A 22,426-nucleotide genomic window follows, 5' to 3' on the forward strand; every position below is an offset into this window, starting at 1 on the left:
TGGTGAATGGTATAGTTCGCTACGCTACGAACTGTAAGTAAACTTTGTTTTCGCCTTTTAAATGTAAAACTTTTGTGAGAGGATAAAAAACAAAAAAAATTAAATTAAAAAAAAAAAAAAATATATATATATATATATATATATATAATTGACGCCATGAAATAATTCTTTTTTTTTTAAATTGGATTTAATATATCTAATATCGTCAGGATCTAAACATAAAAACAATGGCTACAAACGAGCAGTTCATGTGTTGGACATCCGTGGACCTGACTGAAACATTTAGATTATTTAAGCAATGTTGTAACCTTTATTTCTCGGTCAAAAATATCCCGTTGCAAAAACAGCTTGACCACATTTTGTTACTGTCGGGAGAAGGCCTTAAAAGGTATAACACTTGGTCATTTGAAAACGAGGCTGACAGAAATAATTCAAAAATAATTTGGCAAAAATTCGAAGAAAGACTGCAGCCATATTAAAATTTACACATTGCTCGTTTTTATCATTATTATTTTATCATTTATTATTTTAAACAATGGGAGTCAGAGAATTTCCATGACTTTCTAGCTCGATGTAAATTGCAGGCATTAAAGTGCAAATTCTGGCATAGCCAGGAAAAAGAGGAATTACTCATCCAGCAGGTCATATCTGGAACGAAGCACCCAGATCTTCAAAAACAACTTCTAGCGAAGGGTGAAGATCTAACACTGCAGGAAGCTATAAACTCTGGCAGGACACATGAAACTTCCATAGACCATATGAGACAGCTAGATGAACGGAAAAAGCAAGAAATAGATGCAGTGCGCTGCCAGAATTGTAAACAATGCGGGGCTCCCACCCAAGCGGAAAATGTCTGGCATGGGGTACCATATGTTTAGCTTGTGGACAAAAAAGTAATTTTACCAAAGTCTGCACAAACAAAAATGAAAACGCAGCAAGGTATGTGCCGACACGCACAACATGGAAAGAAAAAAATAATAAACCAGGACGCACAGAAATACAAAAGAACCAGTACAAGCCTCAGAACCCCAGCAACAGGATGCACTCGGTAAGAGGGACAATGAAGGAATGTTTAACAAATTTGAACAAATGTATTTTGACTCTATCCAAGAACAAATGAGCAATCGAACAAAGATTTTGACAAACCTTGTAATTAAGCTTCCCAAACTCTCAGGCACCCATTTCCTGAAAGCTAAGGTTGATACAGGATCCGAAGGCAACATACTTTCTGGAAGATGTTCGCATACCTGATAAGTGCAGCAGGATAGCTACTCCCCAGTGCAACAAATAATGAACCAATTGTTTTAACAGCATATAATAGTTCTCACATTACACAGCACGGATCCATTAAAATAGCTTGTTCACACAAATGAAAATGGAAGACCCTCAAGTTCTTTGTTGTGACAACAGAAGGGCCTACTATCATAGGGCTACCTTCGACCAAAGGTTTTAAACTGGTAACTTCACACTGTGTGATCCAAGAAACTCCAGTCTCAATAAGATCAACACAGGATCTGGTAAATATGTACCCAGACCGTTTTGACAATATCGGCAATTTTGAGAGTGAATATCATATTGTCCTGAAACCAGACGACCACCCTGTTATACATGCACAGAAGAAATGTCCCATACATATAAGAGAAGAAATCCAGACAGAGTTGGAGAATATGGTGAAACAAGGTGTTATACAAAAAGTAACTGAGCTAACAGAATGGCTCAGCCGCTTAGTCTATGTGCGTAAAGAAAACTCTGTGTGTTTAGATCCAAAAGATTTAAACAAGGCTATCATGAGATGCCATTACAAGACCCCTACAATGGAAGAACTTGCACATAAACTCTCTGGTACCAAACATTTTTCTAAATTGAATGTTAAAAATAGATATTGGTCCATTAAACTTGATGCAACCTCACAACTGTTGTCTACCTGCAACTCTCCTTTTGGAAGATTTTGTTTCTAACGGATGCCTTTTGGTCTGGTGTATTGGCCCTATCTGGATGAACTGTCCATCAAAAATGGCATATTATAAAAATCAAACCGAATAATAATACCCAAATCAATGAAACAAGAGGTAATACAGAAAATACATTATGGACACCAGGGGATGGAGAAATGTAAACTCCAAGCAAAAACTTGTGTTTTCTGGCACAACATTGTTATATTCTATATGTTTTGGGCGAGAAATGCGTATGATTGCAAAAACAAGAATACGATAACTGAGTAGATTGAAATATATTTATTTACCACAAATAAGATGAGGTATTGTTGAATCCTTTCCCGGCATCTATAATAGTCACAATAAAGTCTTGTTAAGTGGTGAGGGTCGTCTAGAGGCGAGAGCAGGGTTTAGAGACGGCTCGTCTGTTAAGACGTGGTTCCTATTTACAATGCCTCCCCACGGGACAGAGTTAGACACCAGGGTCGTTTTTTAACGTGGAGAAAAGGAACAAAAATAAAAATTGTCTCAGTCGTGAAGGATTTCTCCTCCACTGACAGAGAACAAGAAATTGAAGTGCATTATCTGAAGAACAGATACTACACTTTTATCTTGTTAAGACGTGGTTGTTATCTGACGTGGCTTATCTGATCGAGACGTTGTGGAGATGTCGCGTGATGCGGCAACTATCAAATAAACACAAAAGCACACAAATAAATACCTTTCACTTGTGTATAGAAGATCCCGTAGCGGCTGCGATTTTCCGGTCGGCCACATGTTGCCTTTTTATTTGTTTTTTTTTTTTCCTTCATCCCCCCCCCCGGAAGTTCCGCCCGGACCATCCTGCAGATGTTCAAAATCCCCTTTTCTCTGCACTCGAGATGACAAAACTTCCGTTTCTCGCATCAGGGTAAGATCTTATCTTGTAACAACATTAACAAAGACATAGACACCATGGTACAACAATGTACCAGCAACAAAAAGCACAGAGTGCTGAACCCTTGATGTCCCACGAGATTCTGGTGAGGCCACTGCCTTATTTCACATTGACGGTCTCCACTTTATGCTCATTGTGGAGTATTATTCCAAGTTCCCATTTGTAAGATTGCTAAAGGAGTTTTCCAGTCATGAATCATCAGAAATACAAAGCAAATATTTGGAGAACAAGAAATTCCAGAGAGAGTGATAAGTGACAATAGTCCACACTTCAGCTTTATTTATTTCAAGCAATTCGCAAAAGAATGGGGCTTTGAACATCGCACGTCTTCACCCAGGTTTCCGCAGTCAAATGGCTTCGCAGAGTGCTGTGTTCAGGCAATGACATCTGCATTCAAAAAAGCTGCTTCAAGTGGTCGGGACTTGAACATGGTATTACTGTGTAATGTTGTAAGTAAATGAAGACGTCTTTCCAAGGTTTTATGGAACAAAATTCACAGCTACTAAAGCAAGAGAGAAAGAACCCAGTCTTTTAAAGAAAAAGGAACATGTGCAAAATCACGTGGCAAGAAACTGAATTTGCATATCTATTTTTTTTTTAAATAGTAAGAACAAAACAATTTAAATGAATAAAAATATAACACTATGCCTGCGTTTGACTCCTCTAGATCATGCCATTCCATCACCAAGGGAACTCCTATACCAAAGGAAGCAAGCTTGGAACATCTTAGTCAAATGCACCAAAAAGAACGCTAACAAGGAGAATATAATGGCACGACTGTATCAGAGGCAAGAAAGTCAGAAGATTTACCACGATCAACATGCAAAAATTCTGCCCAGACTGCACATCGGACAACCTGTACGTGTGTTAGATAAAGAGGCAGACGAGTGGTCCCCTGCACTTTTCACACAAATGGGCCGAGAACCAAGGTCGTACATAGTACAGACCCCTTCCGGAAAAACTCTGCATCGAAATCGTCAGCACCTTAGAGTGGACCCTTCCGGAAGCACATCATGTTCAGAGATACACCCACTAAGGTTTCTCAGAAGCCTACCAGAGACTGTTCGTCCAGTATAGAAACAAACAGCACACAGAGGCAACAGTCACCTATTAAATAAATACCCTATGAGGTAACAGACTCAGACAACCATACAACCAACAGATCTGGACGTATTATCAGACCCCCTCCCCCCAAAAAAAGATTTAGAGATGAAACAATTACTGATTGACTTTCCTTATTTATCTTTGATTTTGTCTCATCAGTTTATAACGATTTTCCTTTTTCTATCTTTTTATCGAATTATTAAAAGAAGGGGGATGTGATAGTTTGAACCTTTACCTCACCCCCCCCATAGCAAACTCTCTAAGGAACAGAGTTTTAAATATAGAACCACTTCCGTTTAGGCGGATTTTTCAGAAGAATAAAAAATGGAGCTCATATCATGACTCATTTAACTGCATCTCAGGCGTTGTCGTCCTTCCTTCCATAAAAATGATAATATTTCGGGTTGGGGTAACTCACCTTGAAGAAGAGAGTACGACTTCTGGCATATTTTATTTCTACCTAGCTCTGTGTGTTTTATCCTTTTTATACGAATGTCTACACACGTAACATGGTGGCAGCTTTGATAAACGAAAACACGTCTTCTCAACCACTCTGAGATAGAAAGTTTCACCTCAGACAATGAAACAAGCAGACACAATGACATGGAAGCAGCAGCAGACCAATAAGAGCCAAACGAGGGACCAGTATCACCAATACAAACAGGATCAGGCCGAGTTATAAAAAAAAAAAAAAAAAAAAAGCCTGTCAGATAGTGTACTGAATCCAACAATCTGTCCTAATTTTAGTAAAGGACACCCCCACCCCTAAAAAAAAAATAATAATAAATAAATTTCAATTTCCCTGTCCGCTATCCCCAACAAGGAGGGAGATGTTACGTGTTTAAACAATACACTGCCCCTTGTCTATGTAACTCTCTTTGTAGAGGTACACTTCCTCTAATGACGTTCCCTGATTGGGGTAAGTCACATTGAAGAGGAGAGTGCGACTTCCGGCAATAAAGCATATTCGACTTCTCTCTAGCTCTGTGTCGTTTGTCCATTTTATACTATACACGCGTAAAATCAGTATTTAGCTAAAACTATGAGCTTTGAACTTTTGTTTTTCTCTTTAAGATTATATGTAATCCCGGGTTTGTATTACTGTACACATAGATTCGAAAAAGTTGTCAAAAAACAAATATATAACAAATAAATGTTATGAAAGGCAAGATAAGTTACTTTTCTGCTAAACTGGATATATTTTTTGTGTTTTTATTCAATGTAACATATTTATTCAGCTCGAAAAACGTACAGTGTTTACCGATGTATTCGAAAATTCAAGATGGCGTCTCACACCCTCTTTAACACCGTAAGTTTGGGAAAAGGTGTTATAATTAAAAAACTATACAAAATACTATTAAAAACCCGCCGAATATATGTCAACTTATGTCACGGTAACATATATTGAGCGAGTTTTTAACAGTATTTTATCCGGTTTTTATTTATAACACCTTTTTCCAAACTTACCGTGTTAAAGAGAGAATCAGACGCCATCTTGAATGTTCCAATACATCGGTAAACACTGTATGCTTTTCGAGCTGAATAAACATGTTACACTGAATAAAAACACAAAAAATATATCCAGTTAGGTAGAAAAGTAACTTATCTTGCCTTTGATAACATTTACTTGTTATATATTTGTTTTTTTGACAACTTTTTCGAATCTATGTGTACAGACAGTAATACAAACCCGTAATCCCCTCCCACGACAATCGTAAGATATAGAATTTTCCTGAGTGGCGAAGGATATGCTAAAAAGAAGAATCCTTCAATCTCCTCTTATGTTCTCAAAAAGTGAGTCCCTTCCCTTGCGTTTTTTTTTTCTTTTTATATTAAAACAGATATTATACTCATAGAAATTCGTTTCCACGCAGTTCTTAGTAAAATAAAATATTTTCAAACTTACTTTGACTTCGTTTTATTCATCACATTTATTTTCGGGAGAGTTGTACAAGGAAATAGAGGAGACAATCCAAAATTAAATAGTTTTTATACTTTACCAGTCTAAAGAGACTAGTAAAGAAATTTATCTATTTCAAAATAAATAAACATTTTCAAATAAATTTATTGAAAAAAACAAACAACTGCAAACATTTCAAAATATTCTAATTTGATTGTCGTATTTTACCTCAGAATAATTGTATTTTATTAAAGAAAGTTATATAAATTTACATTCCATTTATTTCATAATGTTCTAAACTTGATGTTATATTTTATTTTCACATTTAAAAATTATTTAGTTTAAAAGTAATTATTTTGAAATACTTTATTATCAGATTGACAAAAAAGTTCTTGCTGTTTTTACTTTTAAATTCAGATGAACATATCTCGGGTCAAACAAAAATGTATTGATCGAAATAAGTACCATCAAAACCAACATGCATTTATGCAAAGCAAGTGCATTTCTGCCAGTGACGTAAAAATATTTTGATCTGATGTCGATGAAGTAGCTGAAGGCGTTTTTGATATCGCTTAGGGTTTTGACGCATTTCTTTCTCAGAAAGTTGTCTAGATGCTTGAAAAAGTGGTAGTCGGTAGGTGAGAGGTCTGGAGAGTATGGTGAATGAGGCAGAGTTTCATAGTCAAATTTGTTCAACGTCTGCCGAGGTTGGGTTAGCAACGTGCAGCCGGGTATTGTTGGGGAGGAGAATTAGGTATTTTCTTTTGACTAATGTTGTGTGTTGTTCTTGAAGTTTCTGATGTATTTCATCCATTTGTTGATAGTACTTCACTGCCGTAATGGTTTTGCCTGTATTAAAAAAAAAAAGAACTATAATGGATGAGACCGATTCAAGACCACTAAACAGTCAGCATGTCCTTCTTTTAATGCACCTCTGGCTTCGGGAAGTGTCGTCTAACTGCTGAGCTGAGTGTCGCCAGTTTCGTAAAGAATCTACTTTCACAATCCAGTCGAGAAACAAGTTGTTCTTGTTGTGTAAAAGAAGGGAAAATGGTACTTCATAATAGCGTTTCATTTAGTTGTTATTTAGTTTGTGACGCTCCCAGTTATCAAGATTTTTTTGTCTTTCCAATCTCCCTCAAGTTGTTGGAAATCGTCCTATAAATTACGTCTAATTCAGAAACAAGTTCTCAAACAGTTGTGTGTGGTTTGGCTTAAACTAAGGCTCTTAACTGATTATTGTCAACATCCGATGGCTGATTACTAAGCTCATCACGTTTGTAGAATAATTAACTCATCCCTACACAAAATTTCTTAAACCACAATTGTGCTGTGCGTTCTGTAGCATTTCCAGCGCCAACGCTTTGTTGATATAGCAAGCTGTTTCAGCAGTCTTTTGGCCTAGCTTGAATTGAAATATGAAATTGTGCAAATTTGCTGTTTTTTCCAGCTTGTATTCAATGTTCTGAGAAGAAGACATTGTTTTAAAATGATTATAATTTAAACGATTAGATAGAGCGAATGCTCTTTAAAATGACACATAAAGTATAGGTATATAAAAACTTATTTGAAAATACATCTTTTGAAATGAAAATTTCAAAATTTTAAGAACCTTCTTGTCACCCTAATAATAATTTTAAATAGTGTTGCTCATATAGTAACGCAATTCAATAAATATTTTGAAAAGTAATGTTTTCTGTTGCGTTACTCCGTTACTTTAGAGAACTTGTTTTGAGTTATGGTAACATTTTGGTTTTAAAAATCATTAAATTTTTTATTGTCTTCTCTTTTTCATAGTATAACTGTTCCGAAAAAAGAAAAGAACCTCGGTGCTGAAGTGTACTTGTTCCTTATTTTCAGATAGAGGATAAGAAAGATATTCCTGAAACTGTGATTATATTTGTTCATTAGTTGCATGTGTATCAATGTAGCAACCACTATGTCCGGCTGGAATAAATACCCGGCAGGAACATTTCACAGTGATCACCGCTTTGAAACACCCACGCATATGAAAAACGCACACATAAAGAAAAGAACTCTGTTACGCTCCTTTGCACATGAATACAGTAAACAGGCTGGAACGTTCGAGAAAGCCTGTTTATAAGGTTTTACCTGCCAAAATCAAATCAGTTTTTTCTTCAATTTCACAAATTTGACACGTGTTCAAGTAAACTCCATCTGCGAGAGACGTTAAAACCCCCTTCATGATTTTATGCGAGACAGATATGAACTTTAGTATCCAGTAAGGAAATTTACCTCATTGAGCGAGGATTTAAATCTCCTTTTAAACAATCTTATTTTGAACTATTGTTTTATGATATGAACACACACACACACACACACACACACACACACACACACACACACACACACACACACACACGTATTCACTTATATAGATTTATGGACTATTATTCTCAACAATAGGCACATGGACTTTAAACCCTCGTGCAGACTGCAGCAGCACTAGGTGTGTCAGAATTTTTGTAGGAATTTTTGACACCCCTAACACGAAACTGCGAATAAAATATAAAAATCTCGTAATTTCTCTGTTAAAAGTGGGTTATTTATTTTCTTTATGGATTATACTTCCAAAATAAACTATTAAAGTTGTTTTAAAAGTAATAGAATTTTTTTTTTTAAACAGTAAGGAATTTTCCGAACTCAATATTTTTTCAATTTTTAAACTTTAAAAATCTATCAAAATTTTCTATTGGTTCTATTTTTACGATATTTTCAGGGTCAATGTGAAATTTTATGTTCTTTCCAATAAACCGAATATAATATTTTAGACAAACGTTTTTTTTTTTTAATTCAAGCCCCCCTCCATTTTCAAGTTTCTATTAAAAAGTAAATAATTAATTTACTCACCGAAAAGTAAATAATTAATTTACTCACAAATTGAAGAGAAAAGGCCAATAAATAATATATTCAAATTTAAAACAAAAACAAGTAGTGTTTTTTAGAAATTTACCTGTAAAGTTTGAAGTTCAAAACCTTTTTTTTTTTAAACTACGTTATTTGTTTTTTTCTTCTTTTTTTAATGGAACCTTGGTCCTTGCTCCTTTAATTGAAAAAAAAATTTGGGCTTGAATTACATTTTTCGAGGAGTTATAAGCTTGGAAAGACAGGGGGTCGAATAATTCACGCCTCCCATTTTGAAATGTCTATTAAAAAGTAAATAATTAATTTATGTACCAAAGTCTTATATATCACAAATTGAAGAGAAAAGGTCAATAAATAATATATTCAAATTTAAAACAAAAAAAAAGAACTGTTTTTTAGAAATTTACCTGTAAAGTCTGAAGTTTAAAACCTTTTTTTACAAAAAACACGTTGTTTTTTTGTTTTTTGTTTTTTTTTTTTAATGCAACCTTGGTCCTTGCTCCTTTAATTGAAAAAAAATTAGGGCTTGAATTACATTTTTCGAGGAGTTATAAGCTTGGAAAGATGGGGTGGAATTATTCACTATTTTCACGAAATTTCTGCAGCAGCACTCTTATCACAAAAAAAAAATCAGAAATCTCAAGCCTCGTGCTATTCTCATAACCCCTCACTTCACGAATCTTATATTATGAACATTCAACAGAAGAAAACACTTACGTTGAAACAATTTAAATTAATATTCCTAACACGTAAATAAATGTTGTATATCATTATATTAATTCAACGATTTCGTGTTCTTTGTTGAGTGGCTTGAGTGCTGTTATTTTCCGAGTTTCATTTTTATTTCTTTATGTAAGGATGTGGATTGGTGAAACCTTTTTATTAATACACGATCCCATTAAATTTACCTTTAATCGTCCTGTAAATACACTCCTACGACTGATGACTCCTGACTTTCATGAAAATAGCAACATGCAACCTTCGTCCTATAAATTGGTAAATCCTGATCGCACTGCAATATCCATGACCAAGGGGAGATAATTCCGAAAGGAGTTACTTCCCCTTGTCTGTATATAAATCTAAATAAACAGCTTACGAGGGAGTTCACATACTGATGTCGAGCATTTAATACCTATTCCAGTTCGTCCATTGTCTATTGCCTTCACACCCGCGAGCCGGGGGGAATACTTTTGAACATTATATCTGGCGACGAGAATTTAAAACATTATCACAACGAACCCATGACTACTCGGAAATTTGTCAACTTAAAAGAGAAAAACAACCGTCTTCCGAGAAGCACATGGTGGAAATTTAAAAAAAAAAAAAAAAATGGCGAACGGTGGATTATTACCCATTTTTCCATCCTTTAATGTACACGCGGACCAGAACACAGCCAGCAATCGTTGGAAAAAATGGACGGACAAACTTGAAAATCTATTCGTTGCTTTAGATATAAACAATGATTAAAAAAAAAAAAAACGTGAAGCAATGCTTCTACATTACGCTGGAGACGATATTTACGACATCTACGATAATTTCACTGATGAGCAAAAAGGAATAGGCGCCGTTTATATCACTGAAGATGGCTCGATGACACCAAATGTAGGAATTTTTGACACCCCTAACACGAAACTGCGAATAAAATATAAAAAAACTCGTAATTTCTCTTTTAAAAGTGGGTTGTTTATTTTCTTTATGGATTATACTTCCAAAATAAACTATTAAAGTTGTTTTAAAAGTAATAGAAATATTTTTATTTTATTTAAAAAAAAAAAAAAAAACAGTAATGAAATTAATTGAATTTTACGAGCTCAGTATTTTTCAATTTTTAAACTTTAAAAATCTATCAAGATTTTTCTATTGATTCTATTTTTACGATATTTTCAGGGTCAATGTGAAATTTTATGCTCTTTCCAATAAACCGAATATAATATTTTAGACAAACTTTTATTTTTTTTAATTCACGCCCGCCTATTTTGAAATGTCTATTAAAAAGTAAATAATTAATTTACTCACCAAAGTTTTATATATCACAAATTGAAGATAAAAGATCAATAAATAATATATTCAAATTTAAAACAAAGAAAGTAGTGTTTTTTTTTTTTATATAAATTTACCTGTAAGGTCCGAAGTTTAAAACCTTTTTTTAAAAAAAACACACGTTTGTTTTTTCTTTTTTTTTTTTTTTTTCTTTTTTTTTTTAAATGAAACCTTGGTCCTTGCTCCTTTAATTGAAAAAAAAATTAGGGCTTGAATTATATTTTTCGAGTAGTTATAAGCTTGGAAAGACAGGGGGTCGAATTAATTCACGCCGATTTTGAAATGTCTATTAAAAAGTAAATAATTAATTTACTCACCAAAGTTTTATATATCACAAATTGAAGATAAAAGATCAATAAATAATATATTCAAATTTAAAACAAAAAAAGTAGTGTTTTTTAGAAATTTACCTGTAAAGTCCGAAGTTTAAAACCTTTTTTTAAAAAAAACGTTTTTTTTTTGTTTTTTTTAAATGAAACCTTGGTCCTTGCTCCTTTAATTGAAAAAAAAATTAGGGCTTGAATTACATTTTTCGAGGAGTTATAAGCTTGGAAAGACGGGGTTGAATTATTCAATATTTTTCATGAAATTTCTGACACACCTAAATTAGCACACACACGTGCTATAGACATAGAAGGGAAAGAAGTGCATGCACTCAATAGCAGCCAAAATTGCAGACGCCATAACACTCAAGTTACCAACCGACCTAAATACCGACAGCAAAGTAAATACCATGACACCCGGACACGTGGTGAAAAAGAAGATGGCACACAACAGACTTGCCATTATTGTGGGTACTCCTCAGCGCACCCAACTTGCCCAGCATGAGGGAAAGAATGTAAAAGGTTCCACAAATTGGGCAATTTTGTGAGAGCATGCAACGCCAAAACGGTAAGAGAGATTCGTCTCACTCATTCTCCTATATCTCCATCCACATCCAGTGACGAATCGGTACTCTCAGTCGAATTCCCAACGCCCTCTAAAGCACCAACAGTCACTACTCTTGTGAACAATTTCCCCGTAAATTTTGTGTTAGACACTGGTGCTAGTGTAAATATAATTCCTGGATGAGTGTATGACGGTTTAAAACATAAGCCTCCCCTACGCAACACAACCACCTACATATTTATATACAGATCCAGACAAGCACTGCCTATCCAAGGGTTCATTAATGCCACGATCAGATTCAGAGACAAGGCTTGCAAAGCCAAAATATTTGTTATTGACAGCGAAAGTTCCCTATTTGGACTACAGAACTTACTTAGTGCCCGCTGTGCCGAAACACTAGGTATGATCACCTTTCACTTCTAATTTCATCTAATGGTCCCTATTCCTGATGAGTTCCCTTCACTGTTTGATGGCAAAATGGGGAAAATCTTTGGGGGCACCATCAATCTCCATATCGACTCCTCGGTAACCCCTGTAGTACCGTAGAATACTATTCCACGTGAGGAAGGATGCCGAGACAGAATTACAGCATCTCCATGAACTGGACGTAATTGAAGAGGCCACTGGACCTACTCCATGTGTAAGCCCTATTGTGGTGGTTCCAAAAAAAAAATGGGGGTGTACGCATTTGCATTGACATGAAGAAGGCAAATGAAGCCGTCCAAAGAGTAAAACACCCAATGCCTAACGTGGATGACTTAATTACAGACCTAAATGGCTCCACAGTATTCAGCAAGCTAAATCTCTCTAATGCATACGACCAACTAGAGCTTGGAGAATCTAGTAGATATATAACAACATTTGCCACACATGTAGGACTATTTCGCTACAAACGATTAGTTTTGGAGTAAATGCAGCTTCTGAATTATTTCAAAAGGCAATTGCCGATCTACTTAGAGATATTCCAGGAGTAAAAAATATATCGGACGATATCATAGTTCACGGATGTAACCAGACATCACATGATATTAGCCTGAGAGCCACACTGAAACGTCTACAGAGTGCAGGAGCCAAGCTGAAGAAAGAAAAATGTCTCTTCTCCGTGCAAGAAATAACCTTTTTTGGACATGTTTTCGGCGAAAGAAGAATATCACCCGACCCGGAAAAGATATTAGCTATAACTAAGTGCAAATCACCCAATGATGTTAGTGAAGTTCGGTCATTCCTGGGCATGACCCAATATGTGCCAAGATTCATCCCACACTATGCCACAATAACCGAACCACTTTGACAACTAACAAAGAAAGAATGGAGATGGTTGGAAAGGGAAGAGTCAGCGTTAAACAAGCTGAAGAAAATTCTAACAGGAGCTGAAGTCATGGCATATTTCGACCCCAATAAAGATACCAACATTATGGTAGATGCAAGTCCTGTCGGATTAGGTGCAGTTCTGACACAGAATGGGAAAGTGCTTTGCTATGCCAGTCGTGCACTCACGGATGTTGAACAACAATACTCTCAAACCGAAAGAGATGTTGGCTGTTGTGTATGCAGCTGAGCATTTCCATCTATACATATATGGAGTGAAATTCACCATCACCACTGACCACAGACTACTTCTTGGGATCGTGAAGAGCCTCAAGCCAACAATTATCAGAATCGAGCGCTGGCGTCTACGACTCGTGCTTATAATCTAATTTATCTGCCTTATCGGTATAATCTAATTTAATAACCCGGAAAAGACGATCTGAACCCACTGACTATACCAGCAAGAGATAATGCAGCAGAAGCTTACATAAGGTATGTGGTTGAAAACTCAATACCCAAATCCATCACCCATGAAGAGGTTAAACACGCGATAAAGAAAGACCCTCTGTTGCAGAAGGTGAAAACTTCAATTATGATTAGGAGATGGAATGACCCTCAGCTGTCGAGTTTCTCTCCATTTAAGGACGAACTGTCGATGCACAATGGTTTAATTTTTCGTGGTCACCATCTGATAATCCCCTCTAAATTGAGAAAAAGAGTGATTAAAATAGCCCACCATACACACCAAGACATCATCAAAACAAAACAATTGATAAGGGAAAAGGTGTGGTTCCCTGGAATTGACAAATTGGTGGAAGAAACCGTACGTGACTGCATTCCCTGCCAAGCCTCAAACCCGAAACACACATACCGTGAACCAATACACTCCAGCCCTTTCCCAACTGCCCCATGGACTGAAATTTTGGTTGATTTTGCAGGTCCATTCCCATCCAGAGGCTATCTACTAGTTACAATCGACGACTATAGTCGCTTTCCTGAGGTAGAAATAATTCCCTCACTGTCAGCAAGTACAGTCATTCCCCACCTGAACATAATTTTTACCAGACAGGGATACCCAACTGTTTTAAAGTCTGATAATGGACCCCCATTTCAGGGACAAGACTTCAGAGACTTTGCAATTCATTCAGGTTTTAGACACAGGAAAATCACACCTCTACGGCCTGAAGCAAATGGGGAAGTGGAGCGCTTTATGCATACTTAAAAACAAATTGTACCTGCTACCACAGTGGAAGGCAACGACTGGAAAACTCAATTACCTCACTTTCTTTGGCAATACAGAGCTACTCCTCATACCACCACAAAAATATCTCCTTTCAAAGCCTGTACTGGCAGGAAAATGAATATTGGTTTACCTAATGCCAATAAGAGACCAGCACTAGGGCCGGTACATGACAACATAACGAAAAATGACTCGAAGGGGAAGGAGAAAATGAAAGGGTATGCAGACAAAAACAAAAATAGAAAACCAACACCCCTCTGCCTAGGAGACAAAGTCTTGATCAGGCAAAGGAAACAGAACAAGCTCTCCCCACCGTACAACCTTAAACCATACACAGTCACACAAAAATGGAGCAGCATGATAACAGGTCAGAGAAGAAACCACCAAGTCACCAGAAACTCTTCTCTGTTCAAACGAGTAAGTCCGAACGCAACCCATGAAGAAGAAGAGTCAAACTCTGAGAGTGAGTACAGCCCATACTTGCAAAAACAACACCACGGAATACCCGCAACCCAAATGGCTCATCAACTTTCAAGACAAAACTCATTACAGAAAAGACAACCCCCAGTCAAACTGAAAGACTTTATAATCAACTAATAATAGGAGCTTTTTTTTCTTTAATATATTTCCTTGAACATACAAAATGCGTGTTTTAATTCTTAGTTTTAAATCTCAGTTGTAGTATATAAATAACTTTGATAATTTTCTAAAATAAATAAAAATGACAATCTATAATATCAAGAAAGCGAGAGATGTAATATCCACGACCAAGGGGAGATAACTCACAAAAAGCTGTATTCTAGGTTGGCAGTATTTTGCGTGAACAGTCGACAGAGATGGCGGAAATTTTCTGTTTCTGTGTCTATCCTTGTAGCCATGTCACTAGTAAGGGTGCTGGAGGTAAACGTTTTATCTGGGCTGACGTTATCCGCCTGATAGTCAGGGACCCGAACCTTGGATTAACCTCTAAGGAGGCTGTCCTATCAGCAGGTGCAAAGTACTGGGGTCGCTGTATTGCCATTTGGTGAATGGATTCTGGACCATGCAGTAGCTTCTGGTGGGGCCTCTCGATGCCATATTAGTGGGTAATTGTTATGGCTTTACCTTATCATGTTCTACAAAAAAAAAAAAATTCTTTGTTTCTTTTTCTCTCTTAGTTTCCCTCTCTGTCCTGCTCTAAGCAAATCTGACGACCTAGTCCACAAACTCCAAAATTCCATCATGACAAGTTTCAATAAAAAATACACGATTAAACCCGGATCTGAAACTTCCAACGTAGACCCCCCACTACCATGTCTCCTTCTCCAACATCAGAGGTCTACGTTCTAACCTTCCAGAGGTTGGAGCTCAATTACAGGAGATTAAATCAGATATTTTATTTTTAAGCGAAACCGGAATTGGCAGGCTATTTCCCTAAATGAGTTTGTAATTAAAGGATACTTTAACTTAACTTCCAAATCTGACCCCCAAGATCGCCATGGGCATGGAATATGTGCCTATATAAAAGATGGCTTTCCATGTGGTAGGGACATCTCCAGAGAAGATCCTAACTTTCCCTATATGTGCTAGCTGACACTACCGCATTTATATTTACTCTCTATCGCCCCCATACCAGCATAGTTACTATCTTTAAAAGCATATATGAGAAAATTGACCAAGTTCTATCAGCTTATCCTTCAGATAAAATTCACGTATGTGGAGACTTCAATGTTCATAATGTGGAATGGTTGACCCACTCAAACAAGACCGATGATGAGGGGAGGTTCTGTCATGATTTCTCCATTGCTTATGACCTCACTCAGATTGTTCATGAACCAACCTGTGTGCCTGACAATCACGGCCAGTATACGAGTCTCCTAGACCTTTTTCTCACAACTTGCCCTGAACTATGTTCCGTTTCTGTTCTGTCTCCTCTTGGATCTTCCGACCACTCAGTTGTATCAATTAAGATAAAAATGAAATGTAATAAGTCCTCAGACGTACCTCTCCATCGTAGAGTATATCGATACACTATGGCTGACTGGGATAGTTTGCATAGATTTATATCGGATCTTCCTCTGTGTTCCATATTTAAAAAGGATGTGTCATCTATAGTATCAGACCTGACGGAATGGTTAATTGTAGGTATAGACCATTTCATACCCTCGAAAAATTTCAGCAAAAACCTAACAGCCAACCATGGTTTTCTCCAGAATGTGCTGCTGTTATTGCACACAGAAATCACTTTTTCCACTGCTTCCAACGTAATAGATGTATGGAAACTAAAGCCGCTTTCAGAACTGCCAGCAACCATTGTAAGAAAGTAATAAAGAATGCAAGAAACTTATATGCTCAATCCATCAAGTCTAAAGTAGCTGAGCAGCAGCTAGTTCCCACCAGTTTTGGCAAATAGAATCCTGAACAGAAGCGTGTGCTCTATCCCAACTATCATCAATGGATCTGAGTTAATCTCGTCAGCATCAGACAAAGCCAAACTCTTTGCCAAGAACTTTGCAGCTAATTCTACACTTTGCGACCAAGGCCGCCAACCTCCAATATTTCCTCCTGTATCAGAAAACACGCTATGTGATATACAAATATCTGTACGTGATGTTGCCAAGCTAATCAAAAACCTTGATTCCAGTAAAGCAACTGGCCCTGACTGTATTCCAATTATAGTACTCAAAAAACTTCAACCAGAACTAGCGCCCATACTTACAAAACTGTTTAAACGTTGTCTTAAGGAGAATTGCTTCCCATCACCCTGGAAAATCTCATCAGTATGCCCTGTATTTAAGAATTCAGGCGATCGTTCATCCCCCTCTCAGTACAGACCAATAAGTCTCCTGTGCGTCATGAGTAAGTTGCTGGAATCTGTGTTAAATAGAGAAGTAATCAACCTTATCAGAAAAAATAACCTTCTTAGTGACACACAATATAGTTTCCGTTCTGCTAGATCTATAGCAGATGTGCTTACAGTTATATCTCATAAGATTAGCGAATCTCTCGACAGAGGCAACCTTTCTAGGGCAATTGCTCTTGACATATCAAAAGACTTTGATAGAGTATAGCATAAAGGTTTACTTCACAAAATCTCCAGCTAGATAGGTTCATAAGAGTACTAGTTGATGGGCAAAAATCAGAAGCTCACAGTATAAATGCTGGAGTCTCTCAGGGGTCCATCCTGGGCCCAACTCTTTTCCTGATCTACATTAATGATCTTCCAAATCACATCCTTACATCATTCGTAGACATTTTTGCTGATGACACTACCATCTATGGTAGCACATCTAAGACAGTAAACGACCAAGTTCTCTCCGATTCTCTCTCCTCTGATCTTGATCACGTTGTACAATGGGGAAAGGAGTGGCTGGTTACTTTTAATGCATCTAAAACCAAGCTTCTATCTTTACATCATCAACTTTCTGATCCCCATCTGGCATCAATTAAAGTGAATGGCTCTCGTCTTGGGGAGGCCTCAAGTTTTGACAGGCTTCTAGGCTTGACCTTTACCCCTGATCTTAAATGGAATACGTACATCAAATCTGTTGCCAAGGCCATTGGAAAAATGGTGGCATCCTTCTATCGATCCAGTAGATATCTCACTACTGATGCAATTCTCTATCTATATAAGAGCCAGATACGTCCAAGTATGGAATACTATTGCCACATCTGGGCAGGAGCTGCTAGACAAGACTTGTCCTGCCTTGATAGGGTTCAAAATAGACTTCGTGGCCTGGGGGGGGAGATGTTCTTTTCTCTTCGCTGCAACCTCTATCTCACAGAAGAGATGTTGCGAGTTTGTCTCTGCTTTATCGTTATTTTCATGGAAAGTGTTCGACTGAGCTTCAATCTATGGTCCCCCTTCGCCAAACTTTCACAAGAAACACTCGTCTAGCTGAAAACACTATCAATAATTCCCCCCACTCTTTATCTGTGCCTAAACCTAAACATAGATTCCATGATCAAAGCTTCTTTCTTAGAACTGCACGCCTGTGGAATTGTCTTCCGTTTTCCTGCTTTCCAGCTTTCTATAATATAGTTGTCTTTTAAGTCCAACGTGAACAAGTTTCTGATGAGCCGTTCCATATAAGTTAACAAATTTACCGAACTTCCATTACTATCGATTACTATATTGTCCTTTTGACTACTGCGCACTCTTTAACCCTTATCCTTGAGTGGCCTATCGGCCTTGATAAGTGGTGACGCCTATGTAAAAAAAAAACAAAAAAAAAAAAACTTCCCCTTGTCTGTATATAAATGTAAATAAACAGCTAACGAGGGAGTTCACATACTGATGTCGAGCAGTTAAGACCCATTCCTGTTCGTCCATTGTCTATTGCCTCCACACTCGCGAGCCGATGGTGGGGAATACTTTTAAACATTATACGCACGTCCTACACCTTCAATGCACACCATAGATTAAACCCTCCCCATATGTAACACGGTGTAACTGTAATTTAATTTAATATTATCATCTTAACTTCTGTACCATTTAAAAGAAGCTTCAAATAAACCTTTAATCTTAAAATAAAAAATAAATAAAAAATGACATCACAGGAAAATAATGAAAATACGAGACAAAATCATGTTTACATTATCGACGCATTGAAACAATGTTTTTTCTATGTATTGACCATTTTGAAGTCGTAAACATACTCATATTTACAAAATCTAGCCAAAAATCAACTAGTGGTCAGATGTTTATGAAATTTTCGATACATATTCATTTCTAAATTAACTTATATATTAAAAGTAGGTTTCATTAAATATATGAGGAGAAATATTTTTTTGATGTTCTACCCGCCTATATTTCATGTTACAAAAACTAAACAAAATAAATTAAGGCCCATAAAAGTTGCAACATTTTTGAAAGCTGAAGAGTTTAAATAATTTATATATATATATATATATATATATATATATATATATATATATATATATATATATATATATATATATATATATATATATATAGTAATTTATAAAATATATATGGCGATTAAGCTCCACTGAATATTCCGCGTTTCATCCACTCTAGGACTCTTCAGGCTTATGTGCATAAGCCTGAAGAGTCCTAGAGTGGATGGAACGCGGAATATTCAGTGTAGCTTAATCACCATATATATATTTTATAAATTACTAACTAGCTCTACCTACGTATTGAGCACTTTTGAAGTAAAATACTTAAAGTTTACACATAAATCTATACTTTCGTATATTAATTTCATGTGAGTAAATTAAGTAGTTATATATATATATATATATATATATATATATATATATATATATATATATATATATATTATATATATATATATACCCATTATTTATTTCACTTAGCTTGAAATTGTAAAAAATAGACATAAAATCAATATCATTGTATTAAAAAATCAACGTTTTTCTCGATATTTTTTCTCAAGAATATAAATATTTGACTTACAACAGAAAAAAGAATTCTAAAAGATAATTTTAAAAAGATTTAAATTATATTAAAACATAGAATTTTTATAACAGGTCTCCAATATTAAATATATATATATATTCATATAATATGATATATGACTATTGGCAATATTAAAATCGGAAATCCGGCCTCAAAATAATTCATTGTGATTTGATTGTTTTAATTGAATTAGTGAAAACTTTACTTTTGCGCCTTTCTCAAAAAAAAAAAATTGTACGGAGGCCTCTAATTAACAATTTTATTTAACAAAATTAATTTAATACGATTTACTCTCATCTGTGTAGTTCGTTAAAAAAGAAATTTATTTATTTTACAAAAGGTAAATTTTATATTATTTTTTATCCATTTTTTAATGGTAAATATTTATTTATTCATAAATTTCGGCATAAAACGTATTAAAAGTTTGTCGAGTAACGTATAAATGTTGATTGTGTGTGTGTGTGTGTGTGTGTGTTTTCTTACAGTTACATTGATATTATTAACATGGACTAGTTTGTTTGTTTTTTCGTATTATATGAGAAATTAAGTTTTTTCGGAACTTATGCACTTATGTTACCGTTAATAACGTTATTATTTAGAAAGCCATTCTTAACATGGGGAGGGGGGGCTTTGTAACTATTTTATGTTTTCACCTAACAATGTGATAAAAAGATATCGTAAAACTGAAATTTAACTTTTAAATACGATTTTAAAATATAGCATAAACACCATTTTTATTATTAACATCCACGATTTATTTAATGAAAAATAAAAATAATTTTAGCCTATTTTTATTTTCGCTCCTTTTTTTTTTAATGACTACTGTTCGAATGTTAATATTTGATATATACAAATATTTATAACATTATTGATCATTAAATTGTGTAAATCTTAAAACCTAAACAAAATAAATTAGTAATTGCAGTTTGAAAAATAAAAATAAAGGTTTTTAAAAAATCATTAAATCGCTGTTGCTGTCCCATACTTATAAAAAAAACTTCGTGAAGTTAACACAAGTGCTGACGTCACCGATTTTGTGCTCCGTTCTTCACAATGGGTTGGATGTTCCTAGTCTTCCCATCATTTGCATTTTTATGGGCTTACTGAACTCAGCCCAATCGTTTTAAAGGTTTATAGATAAGATATTATGAGACATTATTTATATACGTCGTTGTCGGACCTCCATAGTAAACTATAGAATCGTACTACGTCATAAGTTTCTGCGTAGATTTGGAATAACTGGTTTCATTTCATTGTGTTTTTACATCTTCCCAAAACAAAGTTAACTATATAACAAGTTGTTTCAAAGTTTATTTAAAGATTAGATTATTGAATTGAGAAAAATGCTCATCGTTATCTTGAGAAATAAATACGAAAATCTCCCTTTTTGTATATGCCTGGGGCTTTGTTATTTAGCATATACACAAGAACGAGCATTCTAATGTGATATTTGAAATATCTACGGGTGGTCAGACGTGAAAGAATATACCTTTCATGGACATTATGCTCTTTTACTTCTTATTTATTTTCCTCCCTACGAAGGGATAGTTTTACACAAGGTCGGTTTTAATCGGAGAAAAATCTAGGTCCACACAATAGAGAACTCTGGGCTGTAACAAAAAATACCTCAATCTAGAACAACTCTTTTAGTGATTGATGACAAAATAGTCAAAGTTTGGCATCAGCTGAGAACAGATGCTGCAGTGATGCAGTCTGCACTGGTCCTTGCCGAAATTATCGGTTTTGGACGATTATTTTTTAATGTGACAGAGTTTGGAGAAAAAATCTTAAATTATTTTTAGTTGTGGAATTTCTGCATATAGAATTCTTTTTTTATATCTAATGTTCACATATGTTTTTCGTTGACAATAGGGATGTATTGACAAGTAATCGATCATCGGCCTTATCAGCCACTTTGCTCATTGATCGGTAAATCGGTTGATTAATCACTTAACTTTTTCCTATTAAATTTAAACCATTTTTCCCCAATACAAAGTTACTCATCAGATAGCTTTGACACTGTAACACAGTAACTGCTAGTCTAACTTGATATTTCTTAAGTGTCTCGCTGCTATCATAGTTGTTGGGCCTTTTTTGCTTTATAAAAGGAAATTACAAAATACTAAGTACAATTTCCAACTCTTAAACGAATATAATTAAACAAAGAGATAAGAAAATAAGAAATTACAAACAAAATACCAATTCCAATTATAAAATGAAGTTCTGCTTCATCTACTGTGGTGGTTACCGCTGCTGTAGCAGTGTCAGAAATGGCCATTAAAAATGTGTGATAAAAACTTGAATAATTCGACCTCCTATCTTTCGAAGCTTATAATTACTTGAAAAATGTAATTCAACCCCTAATTTTTTTCAATTAAAGGAGCAAAGACCATTTTTTTTTTTAAATTACAGGTTTAATAGCAAATTGTGCAATAATTGTTTTTTTTTTTTAATCGGTTTTCTTTAAAAATGATTTAAAGAAAATCAATGAATTTTAACTTGCTTCGATAAATATATGTATATATAAATTCCAAAAAAACACTTAGCTATAAAAAAATACTATTCAATGGGTACTTCCATTCTTCATTGTTAAGAATTCATCCATATTTATATTTTAAATTCCATGAATTTTTTAAATAAAAGAATTTTTATAAACAACTATTTGAAAAAGGCCGCCGTTACGTAAGCATTGTTACGGATTTAGCGAAATGCCAGAAGCGGCGTTTGTTCTTGTTTTGAAATACGGATAGACAGAATGACGTAA

The sequence above is a fragment of the Euprymna scolopes genome, chromosome 21 (genome assembly GCF_053919585.1).
Source record: "Euprymna scolopes isolate OS-2025 chromosome 21, ASM5391958v1, whole genome shotgun sequence".
NCBI lineage: Eukaryota > Metazoa > Mollusca > Cephalopoda > Sepiida > Sepiolidae > Euprymna > Euprymna scolopes.